Genomic DNA, 21,071 nt, shown 5'->3' on the forward strand with positions numbered 1-21,071 from the left:
ACGAATGAAAACATGTCTCCGAGAGATGGAGAAACCAGTGTAGACACAAGTGTAGGAATGAATAGTCTCGTTACAATGAGACAGCATAGGAAGTCTGTATAGAGTGCTGGGTAGACTCAAGAAAAGATGCTCCACTCTCCTTGGCAAGGTTTCCTGGAGAAATAACCACCTGAGCGGAGTCTGGAACAAAAATAGCCCTTAGGCATGGAGATCACTTAAGGGCGAATAAAAGATATCTGCAAAGATATCGCAGAATAAAAGGAAAGTGAATAATCAGAGGACTATCTGATCAGAAATAAAAGTCTTTAAATTCAGAAGGTGGGGAGTATCTTTGGAAGGAACCTTATTTGTAACAATGCTTTATTTTAATCTCTGTTAATTCTATAATCTGCATAAATAGGCACTCAGTGAGTATTTTTGTTTGACTGAAGGAAGATTAAATTGCCCTTTCAGCAAACTCAAATCTGTCCATTGTTGAAACTAAGAGAACTGGTAGTAAAGGATATACCAAAAGGGTAGTGCACTTCTGATAGTTTCAATTTTTGAAATCTGAAGCTTCGAAATTTCCACAGTAACATTACTTTTAGTATTGATCTGTTTCAGTTGAGAAATCCCTTCACCAGAAGTTAATCACCTTTGGTTTTGACTCCCTAAGTGCCTCTCTCTTTTGAAGACCATTTTCCTCCCATAAAGAAACTGTTGTGGCTTTTTTTTTTAAACCATGCTCAGTGAGATGCTGGCATGCAGAGAGGGGTAGAGAGCAACAGACAGCAGCAGTGTCCAGTGAGTAGCTACACCCACATACTAACGGAGAGATTCTCTTCAAATTACCAGAGTTGAAAAGAATTCAAATTTTAAAGTTCAAAAAAGATCACAGTTTTTAAATGCCATAAACTTTCGGGGGAGTTCGTGCATAGTCGAATTTCCAATGGTACATCCATAAATGGTGAGCATCTAACATAAATGACAACGTTCACATTTCCAGAGTCTCCCTAGGTATTGTTCCTCCTGTTGCCTACTTATCAGAATTATTAAATCTCTCAATTCTTAAAGACTGCTGAACTGGAGAGAAAAGTCCTGAATCCACCGCCCTCCTTTTTCAGCTACTCTTGTTCACACTTCCATTAGGCTAAATATCCTAAATTGACTTAATTGCAATACCTACAGGCAAGTTTGCAGTATGTGAAAGTGCTCTGGAAAAAAATAAAGTGCTCTAATATTACCCATGCTGCGGAAGGATGAGTGACACATCAAAGAAATCTGAACTGGTTTTTTTTTTTCATGATAATTTAAGGGACTCAAAGTCCTCCTAAATCAAATCAGTTCTCTAATATACGTTGTGCTCTAAGATGCAGCAGAGCACTCGGAATAGAAATTTAGTATTACATTTATTAGCCAACACAAACAATTAAAACATGATTAACTTTTTTCTCAAGATCAAGCCTCCTTCAAGGTCCTATAGAACTATTAAGGATTTAGAATAACTAGAAGTACTGTAACCTACTAGACCATTTCAATAATCATCACCAGATTGAAAAGACCAGAAAACAAAGAACTGTAAACTATAATGAACTGAAAGGTTTGCCCATTTAGGTTTTGCTTGTTTACATTATTGTTTCTAATTACAAGGTGACATATTTAATAATCCTAAAATAAAGGGCATAAAAAGGAAAATTGATCTGCATCCCATCCCCTGCCTTTTGTCTTATAGATAATTAATCTTAAAAATTACATTTACTTGTGGACGCCTTATTCACCGAAATACTCCTGGGCTTCGGGATTTGATTTCATAGTCCTCAGAAGGTGCCTGGCTTCCATGCTGCTTCACTGTCTGCAGGACTGACTCGCCTTGACCAGGCTTGAATTCAAGTCTTTTCTTTCTCTATAGTCAGACTGGCAGGAATCTAAATACTTACACATGGGATTTTTCTATTTATACTATTCCTTGGGAGTCACAGCAGCCTCAGTGACTGTGTGTATCTCTACCCCACACTTTAGAAGACGTGATTTCACTTTAGATTGCAACACATGATGTATTATTAAAAATAAGAGTTTCTTACAAACTCTTCAGATTTCCAGACCAGTCTGGTAGGGTTACAGCTGCCAACAGGGGACAGGCAGGTATGGGGAACGGGTGAAATGGGTCTGCGGGGGGCTGTGCTGAACTGGAAAGTCCTGTGTAAAGGGGACAGCTGCTTTTCGGTTCAGCCAGTTGTTGCCACGTGAGAATATGGGCCCAGTGTTGTCAGAGCTTCCAAATTTTCAGGAGAAGCTCTTAACCCAGAGATACTGTAAAAAAATATATACCCTAAATACTGTCTTCATTTTTTAAAATTGTGCAGAACAGAATATATTTACTGGCCAGATTCAGTCCTCAACAAGCCAGTTTGCAGTCTCTGTTACTCATCTGTAAGTGCAACTTTGTCCATTTTATCCACTGATGAGTTGATAAGCCACATGTTCGAGTGCTGATCCAAACGTATCTCGGGGCGGCCTCAATGATCTCGATCAGCACACTTCCATTCACGTCAACTATTTGCCAAGGCTGCTCAGTTTTCATGATAAAAAGTAATCTGCCCTGCTTACCTTGGCTGTGGAGGTGTTTTACCTTCCTTTTAAATTCCAACCTCATTGAAATATTCTGATAAAAGCTTGATTGAGTAAATAACCCTTAAAAAACTGATGATGGGATGTAAGGATACGTTTGGCACCGTTCATCACAAGCCGGCCCTCCACCAGGAAGAGAGAGAAACATTTTCTGAGGAACCGAGCACATCACTACCTTAACCTAGTGGTTTTCAAACTTTCTTTCATGAGACTTAAAGGGTCTAAATTTTCTTAGAAGCCACATCATGGACATAACTGAAGGCTGTCATTTTTAATGTAGACTTTACTCAAAACGTTTGCTAATGTTTGTTCATCAGACTATAGAATTTAAAATTTGATCTGCAAGGAAAAAGTTCTCCAGATCAGTGGATTCCTCAGTGTCCACAGAAGTGTTTCAGAAGATCCGTGAGCCACCTGATATGCAAATAAACTTGCAAATGGCACGTCTGAAATCTCTTTTTATCATATTCTCAAAGGAGTGTGTGGACTTATTTAGATATTTAGGTATTTAGAGTAGATGCTTATATGGGTTTAAAGCATGGAGTCTGAAGTTAGATCTATATACGTGGTTCACCTGGGACCAACTGCCAGCTTTTTAAGCCTCTGTTTGCTCATCTTTAAACTAGAAATAAAATAACATCTGCCTCACTGTGTTGCAGTGAGGCCTGATCAGACAAGCAACATAAGGGGCACAGCCCAACGCCTCACGTGCAGGAAGCTCTCCAGAAACGTTGACTGTTACTGTGGTTGTCCTTGGTGCTATAGTTTGGCAAACTGAAGCTCGTGGAGAAAATGTCACAAGACGTTAGCGTATGCTCTTATGTCTGCAATCAAAGTGACCTGGAAGCACTGGAGGCAAAATAACCATTGCTTCTTGGATGAGTCAGCATAGAATTCCAGAAGATGTGCCATTTGATCTGGCTCTGGAAGAGGAACAGGAGTTTTACCAAGACAAAAGGTGGGGGAAGACCTTTCCAAAGAGGAGGCAGAACAGCCTGGGTTAGACAGAGTGTGCACAGGGTTCGGAGAGTTCACTGAGTGGTGAGAGTTGCTGCAATTTAATCAGTAGGAGCCAGGAGTGAGGAGGCAGGAAATGAGGTTAGAGAAATCAGCCGGAGTTAAAATATCCAGGTGAGTGTGATTTTTAAGCATTGTGACGTCAGTGCAGAGTTTCAGTAGGAGAGTATGATCAAAACTTTAAAGGAAGAACATTCTTTTGGGGTTGTCTGGGATAAACTGAAGTGAACAGGTCATTAAAACTTGTATGTGTTTCATATCTGCCAGGAATTGTATTAGACAGTAATTTTCTTAACGAATTTGAAATGTTCCTATTCTTACTTCATGTCATACATGAGAAACTGAAGCTTAGAGCAGTGAGCTCTCCACGATCACGTAAGTAGGCAGGGGTGCAGCTGTGTTTTAAATCATTTTGAAAACTTCCAAAGCCCCTTGTATTTCACTCATCTACATAGTAGGGAGATGGGATATGAAATTGTTGCCATTCATCGAGATGAGAGGTGATGTAGGACTGAAATAGGAAAGTGACAAGGAGGATTGGTAATCAGAAGCCATTTCTGAGGAAAATAAGCAGAATTTAAAAAAAAAAAACAAACCAAAACAGATTCAGTGTGAACGAAGAAATGGAGAGCACCTGTCAGGGATAACGTAGAGGTTATGAGACTGGGAAAGCAGTCACACAAGTGGCAACATCCAAGATCAGGAATCCAGGAGATGAACAATGATTGGGGGGAAGTTAAAGGACCACTGGTTCAGAGAAAAGTTAATGTGTGACACGTTGTGTTTTGTGTCTGGAGAACATCCAGAGAGGTTCAGTTAGGAGCTGAAAAGGAGAAGTGTCGGGGTGGGCAGTGCACGCTGTGGCTGAAGCCTTGAGGATCGGTGAGAGGCCTCGGGCAGAATTTGTACAGGAGAGAAGCGTTGCCGTCAACCAGTCAGAACGATAGGTTTACGTGCTTTCTTCACTATTAAAGGTCAAGGTCTTCAGGACACCGCCTTTGAGCACCTCAGAGATTTCCACTCTGTAGTACACATAGTAAATACTTCGCAAATGCTCTTTGGGTAAATGAGAAGAGCACCAAAAAAAAAAAAAAAAAAGAATCTAAGGAATGGGAAAAGGGAAGGGACTCAGAAAGGAAACTGAGAAAGATTGGTTGGGTGATGGGATGAGAAGGTGGAAGAATGGAAGCCAAAGGAAAGAGTATTTCAAAATACAGAGAATTGTCCCACAGTCTGAAATACTTAAGAGCAATCAGCTGGGACAAGGACTTAAACTCAGCCATCACGTTTGACAACAGAACACTGGAAAAATGTGTTTTCTATTCTAAAGTGATCACTGGAACTAATCACTGGGATTTCAGATTACATCTTATGATGCGCTGGGAGTCAATCTGTGTAAAGCCAGTTTCCAAACACGATTTAGCGACATAACTGATAGTACAGAGCTAGTGCAGGAGATGAACGGGCAATTAACTGTGCTGAGTGTCATTACAGGTGTCCTAATTTAAAGTGCTTCCTGCTGATAGAACAGACTAAGTGGATATTAAAAGGAAAAATGAAACAAAATATATTCCCATTGTAATGCCTTAATAATTAAACACCCCAAACACATATCATCTAAGAATGCATTGATTTGCCTAAAGATTTCAAAAAACTGGAGTCCTTTAATACCTTCTCACAATGAAAAAAATAAACTGAGAATGCAAATATAAATAAAAGGATCACAATTTTTTGAAACAAAATCTTGCCTTTCATATTTCTGTTATGTTCCATGCTTCCAGTGTATCTCTCCATGACAAGCAAATAGCCATTTGAAAACTCAGTCTAATAAGAATCAATATGCCATTCCTCGAAAATTTAAGACTCATAAATATGCTATACCTTCCTCTAACTCAAATATTTTCATTATTCTTCCTAATCAGGTGGACTTTCTGGATAATAAATATCCAGATATATTCAATTATGTATGAGATAGAGCTGTTATAATATTGCATTGAAATGCGTTGAGAGAAAGGCACTAAAATCTAATAATAAGTCTATTTCAACTGTGTTGTTTTAGTGTTAAAAAGTAATGATAGAAGAGCAAATGTGATTTCTTTACAAAAATTAGGGTAAATGCCTTCTAAGCATCTGATACGTAACAGTGCTTTACAATTTTATTTAGATAATGTCTCATAAAGTCCAAAAATAATAACAAAGATTTTTTTTTTAAAACCCACAAGAGAATCTGATATCTATGAATTACTCAGCAATCATTGACCAAGAATGAGCCTAGCCTCTTAGAGCCCGTGACAGCTAATGGGAAGACGACCTATAGAGTATAGAGTGAGGGATTTTAAAATGTCAAGCAACACTAATAATTCATGCATCCTGGGCCCATAACGCCAGCAGCGTGTCAACAGTAATGGCGTGCTCTTTGGAAAACAGGTGAAGTTAACATGCTAGTGTTTTAAGTTACGAGAATATCACAGAACCGTGGGGAAGGAGATCATTTCCCTGGGACAGGAGGTTGCTGATTTGTGCTCTGAATGCTGCTGCTCCTTATTGTGCCTCCTGGACATCTTTCCCAAACATAGAGCTGCACAGACTGTCAGCTGACCAAGGGCCCGACGTGGCGTAATAGCAAAATGTGTGGGCAACAAAAAGAAACGCACCAAATAAATATCCGTACCCACACAAGTCATGTGCACTAGAGGATCCAAGGATTTCACCTGCAGGAAGCATCTAAGAAGAGGGATGACAGCATAGCGAAAGGTACTTGCAGGAAGCCCTACTCTTTTGTTAAATAAAATTCGCTGAGATTTATTGTTTTTATTTTTATTATTTCAAGACAGCCTACCTTAGAAGCTACACCACGCTTAGAAGCAAGACTTCGATTCAGCGCTTTAAGAGGCTGCTTGGCTCTTCAGAAACACTGTGTGTGTGTGTGTTTTTCCCATGGTCTTCACTTTTGAAAGAAGCCTTAAGAAAAGCTGCTTTTGAAGAGGAAGGGAGTACCGGACGCGAGAGAAAAGAGAAATGGTGTTTTATTGAGCGCTTTTTTTTTTTATTACCACTCTGGGAACCAAAAAAGGGATGACATCTATCAAATAAGTCTCCCTCAAAAAAACTTTAGATCAAACTTTAATGAGAAAGAAAGTGGGGGGGGGGAGATGTTCACCCAGATCGTGTGTTATGCACACAATTCTGTATCTTTTCCTAACTCATCAATATGCTCATGGTTCTTAACTTTAGCATTTGAATTAAATACCCAGGAGCCTTGAATGACATTCACTCACCCATTAAAAGATATATAGATCAATTACGTGGCATTGATGAAATCCTTGATATGATCTGTGACCCTTTAACTAATGACATTTCCTCTAAAGTGACAAAATCACAACAAAACATAAAAAAAGAGCGCCTCATTACAAAGGAACCTGCCATACATTATTTAAATCTTTCCTTCTGAGAGCGGGAGCTAGAATGCATACTGAGTAACTGCTACTCAACATGAAATGACTCTTCTCCATGAACTCAGAGTACTGATTTCTGACTGGTCATTATGAGAAAAACAAATACCATCTGCAAATAATAATTAGAATGTAATACTATTTAAGCTTCCGAAAAGAACATAAAATATGTATATAGAGGCTCTGAAACTAATAAAAGTATAATGCAGATTACTTCAAAGCATTTCATATCTGTATTGCTCAACCACTAATAAAATGAAACAACGTTAAATCCACTTTCTTAAGTCCTATTAAAAAAATCTCTAGGTTGAATCAAGGATGGTTCAGCCTGTTTGAAGTGACAGCCTGGTTTGGGAAAACTGCACTTTTCTGCTCTTCTATTGATTTTTAGCAAATTTAAATCTGTCACTATCTGCTGATTTTGCTTATCCTTGAGTTTAAAACGTCCATACTATTTACATAGCACTGAAGAATTACTGTTTCAATGTATTGCGTTTTTAATGCAGCTCTATTTTTGTGCTGTATATGGCTAGCTTGCTACCAGGAGGACCCTTTGATGTCACCCTCCTTTGTAGCATACAATGAAATCTCGTACTTATCTTTAATCAGCAATGGCATATTGACTGAGAAATAAAGCTATTTCTCATTTCTTTCCTTTACCCCCTCTTTTTTTTTTTCCCCTCAGTGATCAGTGTTTCAATTACTCTGTGTTTTTAGTTTTCCATAAAACTCGTACTTAATATTACCGGGTAGTTCAATACTTTAAAATTATTTGCAAACAAATAGAGCATCTTCAAATTAGCCCAAGCAGGTATATCAAAGTTTTAGTTTCTTAGTTCGCTTAATGGTGAAAATTCCACCCGAAGATAAATACAGTATTTAGTTTCTGTTACCCATAAAAGCCACATACATAAAATACACATAAAAATCAGATCACAAGGCATTTGTTGAACGTTCCTCGCATCGGTTATGCTTCATTTCCCTATAATTTTGCAAATGATTTATTCAGAAGATGGGCTTGGGGATGTTTAAATATCTTGGTAAACAGTTAATGCACATCAGCCAGTGTAAAAACCAGATTTTTTTCCTAACTCCTGTTGAATCTGATTCTTTTCCTAAAATATACATTACCAAACAAAAGCTACAGACTTAGTTGCTAAGCACCCATTAAAAATGTAGTGGCCGCGTGTGATGAAAGTCAGGTCACTGCGGCAAAAATGAAATTTGCATTCTTCATGCAAGTCCACCCTCACACGCAGCTCTAGTGGCACAACTATCAGGGCGAACCATAATTTTACTGTAATCATGAAAACATATTTATGGGGCTATTATTTAGGCATTTATAAAAATTTCCATTTTCCTGATATTGTAACTAAAAACCATAATATTTTGCCTACCATTTGAATTTACTCTGGAGATTTAGAAATTATTTTAAATCTTGGCTTGTACCCTGATAAATTCATTTCTGTGCGTTTGTTTTGTCATTGCTTCTAACGTGAAATCTTCCAGGCCACACTGCAGACTTGAATTTTTGACTCAGCTCAATTAAGGAAGAAACAGGGATGAAGGAGTAGAAATCAGGGTGCATTAAGTGCCTATCGTTTCTTCATTCATTCAACATTCTTTTCAACTTGCTCCTTTTGTGTATGGATCACTGCGCTATCGCTTGCCTGCTGCTGGGTAAACTTCATACATGTTAACTTGATGCAATTCATTCATAAACATTTTCCGAGCCTATCTTTATTTAATGAAAAAGTGCTGAAATAAAGATGTTAGCTGTGGTGTTTACCGTGAACAAAAATCATCTCATAGCATCTCTGTTCTTCCTCAGACCTCTGTTACCAGGACCAAAATGAGCTATTATGCCTGTTTCTAAGTGATTCCTGTCCTAGGACCATTCTTCCATGTCTATAGTTACCAGCTTGGTGGCAATAAAACAAAACATAATAATTGTTAGTACTAAGGTGAAGACCCTTAAACAACTCTAAGACTGGCTTTAAAATATCCTAAATGAAATTAATAAACTCCTATTAGTTTCCAAACATTACAGATTCAAGTTCTCCAAAGTCAATATTGTTTATAAAAATCATCTTCACAGGAAAACATTAATTTTATAGTATATTTAGTAAATTATAACAGTCTTGTTCTGTATGATTTTAAAATTATTTCTTAGCTGTTATTTTCACACCTTCCTTGGGATTTTAGAAAAACTCTCAACTTACCCTTATTGTCTTACACTTGAAAAAGGAAAGTATTGAAAATATGACTAAACATTAAGCCGTGTGCCTCAATTATTAATAATAATTATACAAACCAAGTTATCAAATATACCCCAACTGTCACCCACAAGTCAGTGATGAATGTTTTAGTATACAGGGACCATTTGATAGTGTTTTCCTGTGCTGTCAGACAGGGACACATCAGCTGATGAAGGACATTGTTTTTCACCACTACCAGGGGCTCAGTCTATTTTTTTAAATAAAATTTTTTGTGGTTATAAAAATAACATCATCTAATTTTATGCAATTTTGAAAACATGTAAAAGTGTAAAGATTGTCAAAGAACACACAGGATGGGTTTCATTTCCTCCTTGAAGGTTGTTATGCATTTTAAATATAGTTAGAGAGATGCAGAAAGAGGTACCAAATATAGGTATGCACTTACACGCGGATACGATTCCTCATACATTTATGCAATCCTGTTTTAATGGCTGTTTCTCAATTGTCCGTTTTTATTTATTTTAAGGCATTTTCCATATTATGAACAGTCTTATAAATAATTGTAACTATTTGTATTCTCTTTTCCTCATATGGGTGCATAATACTTTATTTACCCAGTTCCACTGCACGGAATGTTGATGTTATGCCCATATTTCAGTATTACAAATGTCACCATCAGAAAAAACCTTTCCAATACAAGCTTTAGTCAATATTCTAGCTTTTCCTTATGATAGAGCCCCAGAAATAGAATTCATGGCCTCAAATGATACAAATATTTTAAAGTTTCTAACGCATTTGCCAAATTTATTTTTAGAGGGATTGTCAATTCATTCCCACTGTCTATGTTTTAAAGTGTTGATCTCACCGTACTTATATTGTTTGTGTGTTCCAGGTTCAGTCAAAAGTTTCTAATTTGATAGCCAGGAGGTGGCATCACGTAGTGTTTAAATGTGTATCGCCCATCAGCTAAAGAGGAAGCCAGACTGCATGAAAGATATGGGTTCACAGCAGATGGTGCAGTCCCACAGGTGACCTGACCTGGCACGAATTTCTCACTAATAAATGTATGACTAGACTTCCAGGTGAAGCTCAGCACCGGGCAACTCTGGGAATTTTACACAGCACATGCTGTGGACTTGACCTCTAAACAAATGACCACTTTTGAGGTAGGAAAAAAAAAAAAAAGAACTTCCCAAACCCATAGACCAGGGTGCACCCCCTTTGTCTTCGTGTCTTTAAAATATGGACTTTGTATTAAAATATACTCATCAATTTATAAATTTATAGATGGAGGAGATTCTTCAGTAGACAAACAGAAACATTATCTATTCATGTGATAATAATAATTTTTTAGATGTAATAGTGATCATTATCTTTGGAAAATGATTTTCATACAAAATAGCAGTGTTCTGAGCAGCTGCCGAATGATCTGGAAGGAACCTCATGGGACTGTCTTTAAAAAGAAAAAGCACTATCTGTAACTTTCCTTTCCTTTATATAGCTTTAAGTACAGTGGCTGGTAAGAACACATAACAGTGTCACTAGTAACCAGATCAGAAAATCAAAATTATGTAAACTTTTGACTCTCATGAACAACAGTTCACATATCAGTCCATATATTCAGCTATTGGCATCAGTTAATTAAATGGGTGAATGGAGCTGCATTTCTGAAATTAAATTTTGTTACCTAAACTGAACTTATCTTAAATAAAAGGTCATTTAAATTAATTCCATATGATGCCAAAATAAATTCTTTCAACTTGGTTATTGAATTATAGACAAAACTTTGGACATACGTACCAAGTTCATAGAAAAGGTAGTAGTGTAATTAGCTGATAGTCCAAATCAAGGATCTAAAAAAATAGCAAAGACTGTTGGTCAGATTTAGGAAATATGTTCAATTAGCGCTAGTTACAGAAGAATCATAACTCATAAATGGAATAACTTATATCAACTCAAAATTGTAAAATGGCTTAACAGGAAACAGTTAAAAGTGTTATGGAAATAAAGTTAACTATATATAAATGTATTTATGAGTGAAAGGTTTTTTCCTCTGGGCATCTGGAAATTTCTTCTCTAAACAGAACTTCAGAGGTTACAAATGAGAAGACAGACCTTCCCCCCCTAAATCTACTGGTGGTCAGGATTTAATTAATTATCAATTTGGAAATATCTGAGAGTAAGAACAATTTCTAGATAATGAGTATTAGTTCCAACTCACCTTATTTATTTCTCTAAATGCTATAGAATAATAATAGTATGTATTTCCTAAGTGTTCAATAATTTTGAGACATTTTTATTATGTTTGTATCAATTCAATGTTTGCAATAAAACTAATAAATAGTGAATATATTGGGTAAACTTAATACATTATGTGCACAATTATTGAGGATCACTGAAAGTAGTATAAATACGTTAGAGACAGTTGATACATAGATTCATGTCCTGTGCATTTCAAAATGATGAGGGGAAATGGATCCATCGTGCCCTTGAGAAAAATCCCATTGTTTATCCAGTTGAAGCACAAGGGCAAAATCAAGGGACACATATGTTGAAACCAACTGTTTTTCCAAAGCTTCCTAGAAGTATGAAAAACTTCAAATAGACTTCAATACGTTCTTCAGAAAAGATTTGATGTTAAACAGTCTTCTTAAGTCATTTTAAGTACAAGAGCTACCGTTAGGATGTCTGAGACAAATAGTTACAGACTGGGTATTTTTCTGTAATTGTGATCCAATTCCACACTGGTTGTAAGGTCACAGAAGCTCAAAGGGTATTCCTGGTACATGATCTCAATCTCTAACAGATGAGACCAGCCCTCATGAGTAAATGTTGCAATGCGACTATCTTCAAAATTAAAGAAATTATTATGGAAGTATATAAGCCAGATAACGTGTCAGGAAATACACAAAAGATCATTAATAGAGCAAAGTGAATACAGGAATCAAGTGCTTAAGTGTCACAGGTTACTGACATCACCACCATGACATACAACTTCTTTTTAGACTTCACTTGGGGTTTTAAAAGCTTTTGAAAGAAATGCAATTGACCTAATCTATCATGGGTACAGACTTGTGATCCTTTTCTTCTGGAAAATAAGGCAGACTTTTTTTTCTTTAATTTTCCACTATTGGATACTATTTCCAAAGTTTAAGGGCCATAGAACAAATGGAATAGCTTTCATTTTATAGTTCTGTCAACACAACCTAATCACGGTTGTAGAGCTGGTTATTCTTTAACTTCTCTTACACTCTTGGGGCCCTCTGCCCTTCAAGACATAAAAAGAGAAAACGAAGCTGCATTGGAGTAGAAGAGATTAAAGCTACATATAACAATTTCTAGACAGGAGGAGTTGTTAAATTTTGAACACACCGAGGGAAACTGGTAAATCTCTCTCTCTCTCGCCATCTCTCATCCTCACCTCTCTAATCGCTTCAAAGACATTTGTTCCTAAAGCTAAACTGGTTGGCATGCTTAATTCTGTTTCAGATATTGTCATTATTATACCCAAGTTAGATGAGAAACATTATATTTTAAACTAAAAAATAAAAGATATTTAAAATCAAATAGATCAAGGGACATGGATATGCCGCCTTACTCTTCCAAACCATTAATAATTATCTTATAAAAAACTGCTGAGAAATCCAATTCACTACTTTGAACCACATGTTTTTAATTGAAAATTTCGGGGGCAAAAAGGAAAACCCACATCACCACAAACAGATTCACATTTGCTAATCGCATTTATTTGAGACGGAGCTCAAATGCTCCCTTCCCACCATCTGCACCATCGGGACATTGGAAGTATCCAATCCAATGGAAAGCTGAGATAAACAAAGACAGAAATAGCTCCTGCTAAAGTTTAAGCTTAAGGAAACGGGGGGGGGGAGTGGAACATGTAGTCTTCTTCTATTTTTTTTAATATCTTTTTACGGGAGGACGTAATTAGGTTATTTATGTATTTCTTGATGGAGGTACTTAAGCCCGGGACGGTCTGCATGCTAAGCAGGCACTCTCCACTGAGCTATACCCTGCCCTCCTTGAACATGTTGTCTTTTTAATGTTATCATTTCTTCCAAATTGAACGTAGCGCCCTGCTACACCCTGTCCTGTGCCAATGGCCTGCGGGTGTGGTGGGACAGGGATGCCTGTAGCCCTCGGGGCTTCTGGTTGGGCCTGTGGCCGGGGCCTTCCCTAGCTTTCAGTCTCTGCTGGAAGACGGCTTCTCTTTTTCACCCTGTTGTGCTGTACAAATACTGCTTTCAATGAGTGCTAGGATGTGGGAAAATGTACGAAACGCTGCTGCACAGTATCCATGGTAGATGGTGATGCTGGTGGTGGAGTTGAGACTTACCCTAATTACAATGATAAATACATAAGTGTGAGGCTCATAAAACCCCTGGAAGGAAGAGAGGTAACTTGTCTTTTTAATCTACTAGTGTTTTAAAATAGTGTTAGATGCAATCATCTTCAAAAGATCCCAGGGAAAATGTGAACTGTAAAGGAAACTACTAAATGCTTTAACTCTCTTATACTTACAGCATGGTGATTAGTACAAATCTCCCTCCCTCTGATAAATAAAACAAAAGGGATATTTATTCTGATACCCTGGTTTTCTACTTTCATAAGTCCACTGCGCCACTCAATGGACTTGTAGACCACTGCTAATAAAGACCATTTTCTCCCTGTTCTGTATTTACAACCACAAGTGGAATTTCAGGGAAATTCCAAAAGGAAAGTAGTTCATTTGCTTTTTGGTGGATGTATTGTCTACCTAAGAGTCCATGCTTCTTAATTCCCGTTTAATGACCAAGATATTTCTTCTGGTCTTTGGAAATACAGCCACAATAATCACCATGTCATTCTTGGCTTTTGTTGAAAATTCATTTTCCAAAGCACCCACACCTATAAAACTGTTTTGTCTAAGGACAAAACTCAAATACCTTCATGCTTATTATTTTGTTTTCAGTTTTTGTATGTGCAGAGTTCTATTTTTAAGAACTTATTTCAATACTGTCTTTTATTGCCTTTAGATTTCATTTAGCAGACTTTGCCTTTAAAAGATTTTCCTTGTGAAAATGTAGCAATTTAATTTTAATGTTACTACAGAGAAATGAAATACCAAGAAATCTAAGTCTTGACGACCACACAGGATTTTTAAAAAATAGCAGAGTAGAAAACATGGCCTGTCTCAAGGCCATCATTTAAACTCCTCACATTTCATAGAAACATTAGGTGTACTAAAAAGTTGTCAATGTTTGAAAACACTTTCATTATCATAAATACATATTTGCAAGTCATCTTAGCTATCTCAGATCTCTGTTTCTTAACATCCTCTAAATTGCAGATAAACGACACAGTCATTTTAACATATAGATACTAAGTGCTGGTCAATGTAACACTGTTTTGCAACTCACTGAATTTCACAGCCTGTGAGGTAAGAATTATTCTCCCTACTTTCCTCCCCACCATCTGGATTCTATAGCTTGAAATATTTGTAGGGTTATCAAGGCGGGCAGAAAAATGCCAGCTCAAAGGATAAAAATAAGAAATACAATGTATTTTTACTTAAAATGTCAAGGTAGTCAGAGACTAAAAGCCCAGGCGTACAGTGAACTCCTTCGTCAAGACATACACGGGTTTCACTGGGTGAGACGCTGTGCCTGATAAAATGGATCCAACTGTTACACTTTCCGTTTTCAGTCAGACCAGAAAACCTGGACGCTTGTTTTTAACAAGGATAATGATGGCTCTTTGGGGATGATGATTTTCAGTTTGCGTAAGAGCCAAGTGGCTATGAAAACAGCTCTCAACTGGAGAGTTCTGAAGACAAGTGTCGTGAGATGGGACGGATCACCGCAGAGTGCGGAGATTATGTGTGTTACTGCTGTATCTCCAACGCCGAGAACTGCACCTGGCACATAGCAGGTGTTCAATAAATGGTTACTAAGTGAATAAGCAGACTAGCAGGCTAGAGAATGACTTCCCTTAGAATCCTTTGAAATTGGTCATAACTCCAGATCTGATGACACTGGACCCAAGCACTCGTCCCCAGGCTCCTCCTGTCTGCATTTGGGTACATCTCAAGTCAATTATCTGCATCTACACATGTGTACGCTAGGACCTCCACCAGAATCACGGTTCCTCAAACTTCATGGAAGGGAATAAATTCAGGGTCACACAGCCCAACTTCCCATATTGAGCAGCCATCTAGTCTCCAGATACTAACTTTCCCAAAGCTGCCTGAACATGAGAATCAATTAGAGCAATTATTAAAAAAAAAAAAAAGATTCTCAAGTTTTCCTTTGGAAATTCTGACTCCAGAAATCTTCATTTTAAAAACACACCTCAGATCATTTTCAACAACAGGCCAATGGGTTTAGAGCTTTCCTAAAGCATCCACCTGCATTTTCAAACAATTCCATCAAAAGCTTCTATGAACTAACTCTCCTGCCCAAATTTTAGCACAAGTGGACTACAATAGCCACCTTCATCTATTCAGTCATACCGTCTTTATTCAGTAACATTTAATGAACATCATATGTGGAAGCACTTCAGGGAGGAAAATGAAAAGACAGGACTCTTCATATGCTCCTGGAATCAAGTCTAGGTAAAATAACACGGGAATTGGGACTCACTGAGACTTGAAGGGCAGGCCCTGGAGAGTCCTGAGTGTGAATGTGACATAACCAGATCTGAGTGTTGGAAATGTCACTTTGGAAACGAAGTCAGACACAGAGTGGGTGGGGACATTTGACTTACGTCAAGCAAGTACTAAGAAGGTCATTTCCGGAGTCCAACCAAGACAGGAAGAGAACGTGGACCAGAACAAAAGCAGTCCAGCTAGGAGCACCGCACAGGATTGTTTCGGTCCAGTTTCAGCAAAGAATATTAGACTGAGACGATCAGTCACATTGAAAGTCATATTTATAAAATAAATAAGTAGGTATCAGCAAGATCTAATATTGATAAGTTACGCTATTCACGCCTTCAAAAATATTAATCAAGTACCTCTGCACTTGTGGTCAGGCTGGAAATCCAAGGGCATAGACAGTGACTCTGACTTCCCTTAGAATCCTTTGAAATTGGTCATAACTCCCCAGATCTGGTGACACTGGACCTGGTCACTTGTCTCCAAACTCATCCTATGCAGAGACAATATAGTAACATAGTATTTAAAAGAAGGGTATAATGCTATTATTAAAAAGTACCATGACATTTAATGTTTTAGAGAATATTTATATGCAGACATACTAAATAAATAATCCTTTCATAAACTGTTATTTCTTGAACAGTCATCTGTAAATTATGGAATGACTTCATACATTTATTTACAATCCATTCTCTTTGAAAAGGACTGGTGGGGGGCAGGGTGATGCTCCTGGTCACAGTAAACAAGGAGAGGCACACAACTCCAATAGAAGAATTAAATCCATAAAAAGTGCAGAAGACTTCCCAGAACATTATTTACAAAAACCACCATGTTGTGGATCAAACTTCGATTTAAAATTGCTTTTCAGTATTACTCTACTGAGGCTTCCTACTTAATGAGATGTCTGGCAGGGAAGATTTGGAGAACATTTATTTAAAATGCCAGAACTGCTTTCCACTTTGCAAAAAGCTTTGAAAGTGGCAACACATTTGCAAGACATCATTGTCAAATTTTCCCTAAAGGAACAAGTGAATAGATGGTAAGAGCTCCGTGAATCAGATTCTCAATGTCGAGCTTATGCTACTGAATTTCCACGAGCAGGTTCCTAATTTCGCAATCACTTCTCCATTACAGGAATGAATTCCACTCTTTGAAGGATTATTACTGTCACTTTCACAAATGTTTAATCCCAAACGATCCTTTATCCTATCACCCCTCTTCTTCTATCATTTGTCCCACTCCTAGATAATATGCACAGAAGGAATTAAAGCAACTTAAAGATCAGCCAGTCCAACACAAAAGTTGGCAACTTCCTTGGCAACCATCAGAATGCATTCCAAACTGAAACAGAAATAGCATACACTGTCTCCCAGTTTGGTTCATCCATTGGGCGAGGCCGTCTTTCAGTGACTTGACCTACTTCTGACAGATCTGATTGTTTTGTAATGGTGTGACTTTGTTTTCACACCCACATCCTCTGTCTTTCTTAACAGAGCATGTGATGTTGGAGGGGACTTATTGTGTCTTTTCAATTTTGTATTTACAGAAATCCCTGGCACAAAGTTAGGCTCCCAATAATGTATGATGGATGAACTGACTGACTGACTAAAATGAAGGAGATTTCTTTCTGTCTGACCATTTGTATTGGGCTTCTGCTCTTTTATTTATATCAGTTACTCAATTATTGGATTGGGATAAAATCTGATTTGAAATTCTTTAAATTTATGTGAAGTGAAAGCCTCAATAAACATATAAATACTGTATTAAAATTTTTTTGTTCTAAAAATGAACAAATCTATTAATTGGTTCTGAAATTCATGAATTTTTTAATAGATAATATTGATCTGAGCACTTGCACATGCCTGGAATATTTTTTCAAACAGGAAGGAAAAAATTATCCGCTCTAAGCTTGAAAAACTGTCATGAACAAAAAATAGTAACCAGAGTGAAAATATGTGAAGGTAAGAAGAAAACAGTCACTGCCTTCCAGAAGTAATATAATTATGCAGTAATCCCTTTCCAGTATTCATCCATTTGTTCAACTGCATTGTCTTCCAGTATTCTCTGGAGGGTAATTAGGTAAATACTAAGCATTCTCACCATAATAATAATAAAAAGGTGTTCTGCTGCTCAGAGAAAATAAACAATCTAACAAGGGAAAGAATACTGAAGAAAAGAATAGTCACGCCAGATCTAAGGGGAGAATAAGCATAAAAGAAGCAAATAACACAGTCAACGAAGATGTCAGAATGGAAATCAGCGGAAAGCATAATTGTACTTTAATCTATAAATAGGACAATAGCTCAAGATAATTTGTACTGTCTCTTCACGATCTCTGTTACCATTTACACTGAAAATAATGAAGTGGTGTCATTTGTATAGGAAGATGGCGCTATGGTGCATCAGTAACAAATCTACAAAATTGTTTTGTTTGGAGAGTAGAAAGGGTTGGCAATAAATTCACTCACACTCTCTCATCTGGTCCTCTTGTGAGCAATGGTGCACGTTGGCAAGTTGAAGTTACAGCTGCAGTCAGAGAGCCTAGAACAAAACAAAGCAAAGCAAAACAAAACAAAACAAAAATCCAGATTGTAATTAGTGCATGGGGGAGACTGAATACCCTAACCTGACATATTAGCACCGAGTCCTGAACAACTAAGCTTAGCTACCCAGATGGTGTCAAATAATGCAATTGCATTTAATCCAAATTTTAAAATAAAGTGGTGTTGTTACACCTTGATGAATTTCAGAGAACAGCCCCAACTCCTACTGTACAGCCTTCAGCCTGCGTATTATAAAGAGAATGTCCAGCATCACTTAATTTAACTATGAGAAAATAAGAGGAAAATGCTGTGTATGTCTCAGCCTTTCTTGGTGGGAAAACACAACCCAAGAAATGTTTTGGGTGGCTGGCTCAAACGGGCTAGGCCAGTCACTGACAGGTGAGCCTGGTGTTCCCACAAAACAAGTAAGTGGGGAGCATCACGTTTCGTTGACTGAATGCCTCTGGTGGAATGTGGTAAGGAGGTATCGGCCAGTGCAGGCTTTGTAGCCAAGCACAAAGAGGAACTGCCTCTGACTCGGAAACCACCGTAGGCCATGTGCTGCCCAAGTTCCCTACATGCTGCTCTTGGTCCTAACAATAGAACTGTGTGGTATTAGCTTCATTTTCTAGGTAAGAAACTAAATCTTGGGGTAAAAAAAACTGGTCCAGGGTCAAAGATAGTGGAAAGCTTCAGAATATGACCACAAAGACTTAACTCCTTGATCATGTTTTTATTTAAAATAAAGATAATATAAATAAAATCGAACAATGTGATAGAATTCATATAATCTGTGTTATTTGAGTACTAACCAATGGATATAACTATTTGACTCCCAACACCCAAGTGGAGAAAATAGATTTTCAGATTACCATAATTTGTAGGGTTTATAGACACATGACACATTGACAGAAATACCCTATTTTCTCAGTTATTGTAATTTTATCTAAAAGACTTTGCTAGACTGGCAGAATGCCTGGGTAGTGACAGCATTCCAGTGATGCTAATGTTTTAAGAGATGGTTATAACACAGAAACTAAACATCTGTTAGGCTAAAAATAAAGGCATTTCCTTCGTTAATTTAGCCAAGACTTTTTAAAATGCCACTATCAGCATACTTTATCAAGACCCCTATAAATATAGATCGCCCAGTACACATTGTATTAAACCATACGCTCCAAGCCCGATCAAAGTAATTCTAATTTACCATTCTCCAAGAGGTTTTTCTGTTTGAACAAACTTGGGAACAGTATTTTATGTACAAATTAGGTAGAACTGAGAAAGAGTAAAGCTATTTATTACATATATATATATGTATATATGCATGCAAACTTTCAAATAATTGATGTGCATATATGTAAGTGAATCATAGTGAAACAATCACTTCAAAAAATGGTTGGATGTTTGGTTTAAAGGCTCTGCAACCCCATGACCTTCTATGAATTCTACCACCTTACTTATCATGTTGTATTGTCAGTGCCTTTCTCCCTAACCAGAGTATGAGCTTTGCAAGGTCATAGACTGCATCTTTTTCTCTATGAATCTAGTGTATAAGGCAGTTCTGGCATTCACTGTTTATTTATTGAACAGATAAATAAATAATATAAAGTAAAATAGTAAATTACATATTGGAATCATTGGTTAATCCATATTTGTATCCGTAAATGGATCTGATGTCTTCATAGTGCCCTTGAATGCTTGGAAATACATCTTTAATTCACCCAGGCACAAATTTTATAGAAGAAAGTTATATTTAATCATGTATAGATGAAATGGAATTATTACTCAAAAGCAACAGGAGCCACCTATAGTGCCCGTGACAGAAGCTGAAAGGAGTTGACTCTCCTTGAATTCTAAGCAATTGTCACCTGCTGGTCCCTGGACAATAATACAAAGCTGGTAAAGTTTGTATTTGAGCTGACCTTCACCCTCCAGTTTTTGAACTTCTCTGACCTTCTGCCTCTGTTCCCAGGCATCCAGAGCCTTTGGGATGTGCTCTGACTGTCAAGACTCTGATGTCTTAGAAAGAGCACAGGCTTTGCCTCCACCCAAACCAGGTAACTGGCTTGGGTGTGAGTTAATTTCTCTGAAACTTAGCCCCCTCCTTGTACATTTAGAATAATAATAATGTTCCTCTGAGGGAAAGGGTGCAGGTCTATATAAAGGGATGCAAGTGAAAATGTTCTGTAAACTATGAAACACTGAATAGATATTTGATGTTATTTAAAACAGCCTTAAAAGTGGGGAACTTCTAATGTTCTCTCTGCTTTGACGTGTCTATGACCTAAATAACTTCATTCTCTTCCCCTCTCCAAACTCTCATCTCTCAGTACAGCTGTTGAGACAGGAAACAATCTGATTGTTGCCCGTATTTATTCACGTTATGCGAAAGTGCTGGATAAACACAAAGCCACCCTAGCTTGTTGATAGTATTAAAGAGAGGATCGTGAATCCAGTTATTCTGGAGGGTGCTGGGGACAAGTCCCACGTTTGTCTACTCACACTGTTAATCCCCACCCTGAGACACGAAGGGGTCAGAGAGGTGGCACCAGGAAGCAAAGGCTATTCGTCTCAATTTAAG

At 37.5% G+C, this 21,071-nt stretch overlaps 1 long non-coding RNA gene across 1 annotated transcript in view; it reads left to right on the forward strand.

Moving 5' to 3' along the window:
* Positions 1-20,547, forward strand: part of LOC140698530 (uncharacterized) — a 56,001-nt gene extending 35,454 nt beyond the window's left edge. Inside the window, exon 4 of the long non-coding RNA XR_012076345.1 lies at positions 20,463-20,547. This is a non-coding gene — a long non-coding RNA (uncharacterized lncRNA). The remainder of the gene's footprint in view (positions 1-20,462) is intronic.
* The last annotated feature ends 524 nt before the right edge of the window (positions 20,548-21,071 follow it).

Source organism: Vicugna pacos, chromosome 9, assembly GCF_048564905.1.
Source record: "Vicugna pacos chromosome 9, VicPac4, whole genome shotgun sequence".
NCBI lineage: Eukaryota > Metazoa > Chordata > Mammalia > Artiodactyla > Camelidae > Vicugna > Vicugna pacos.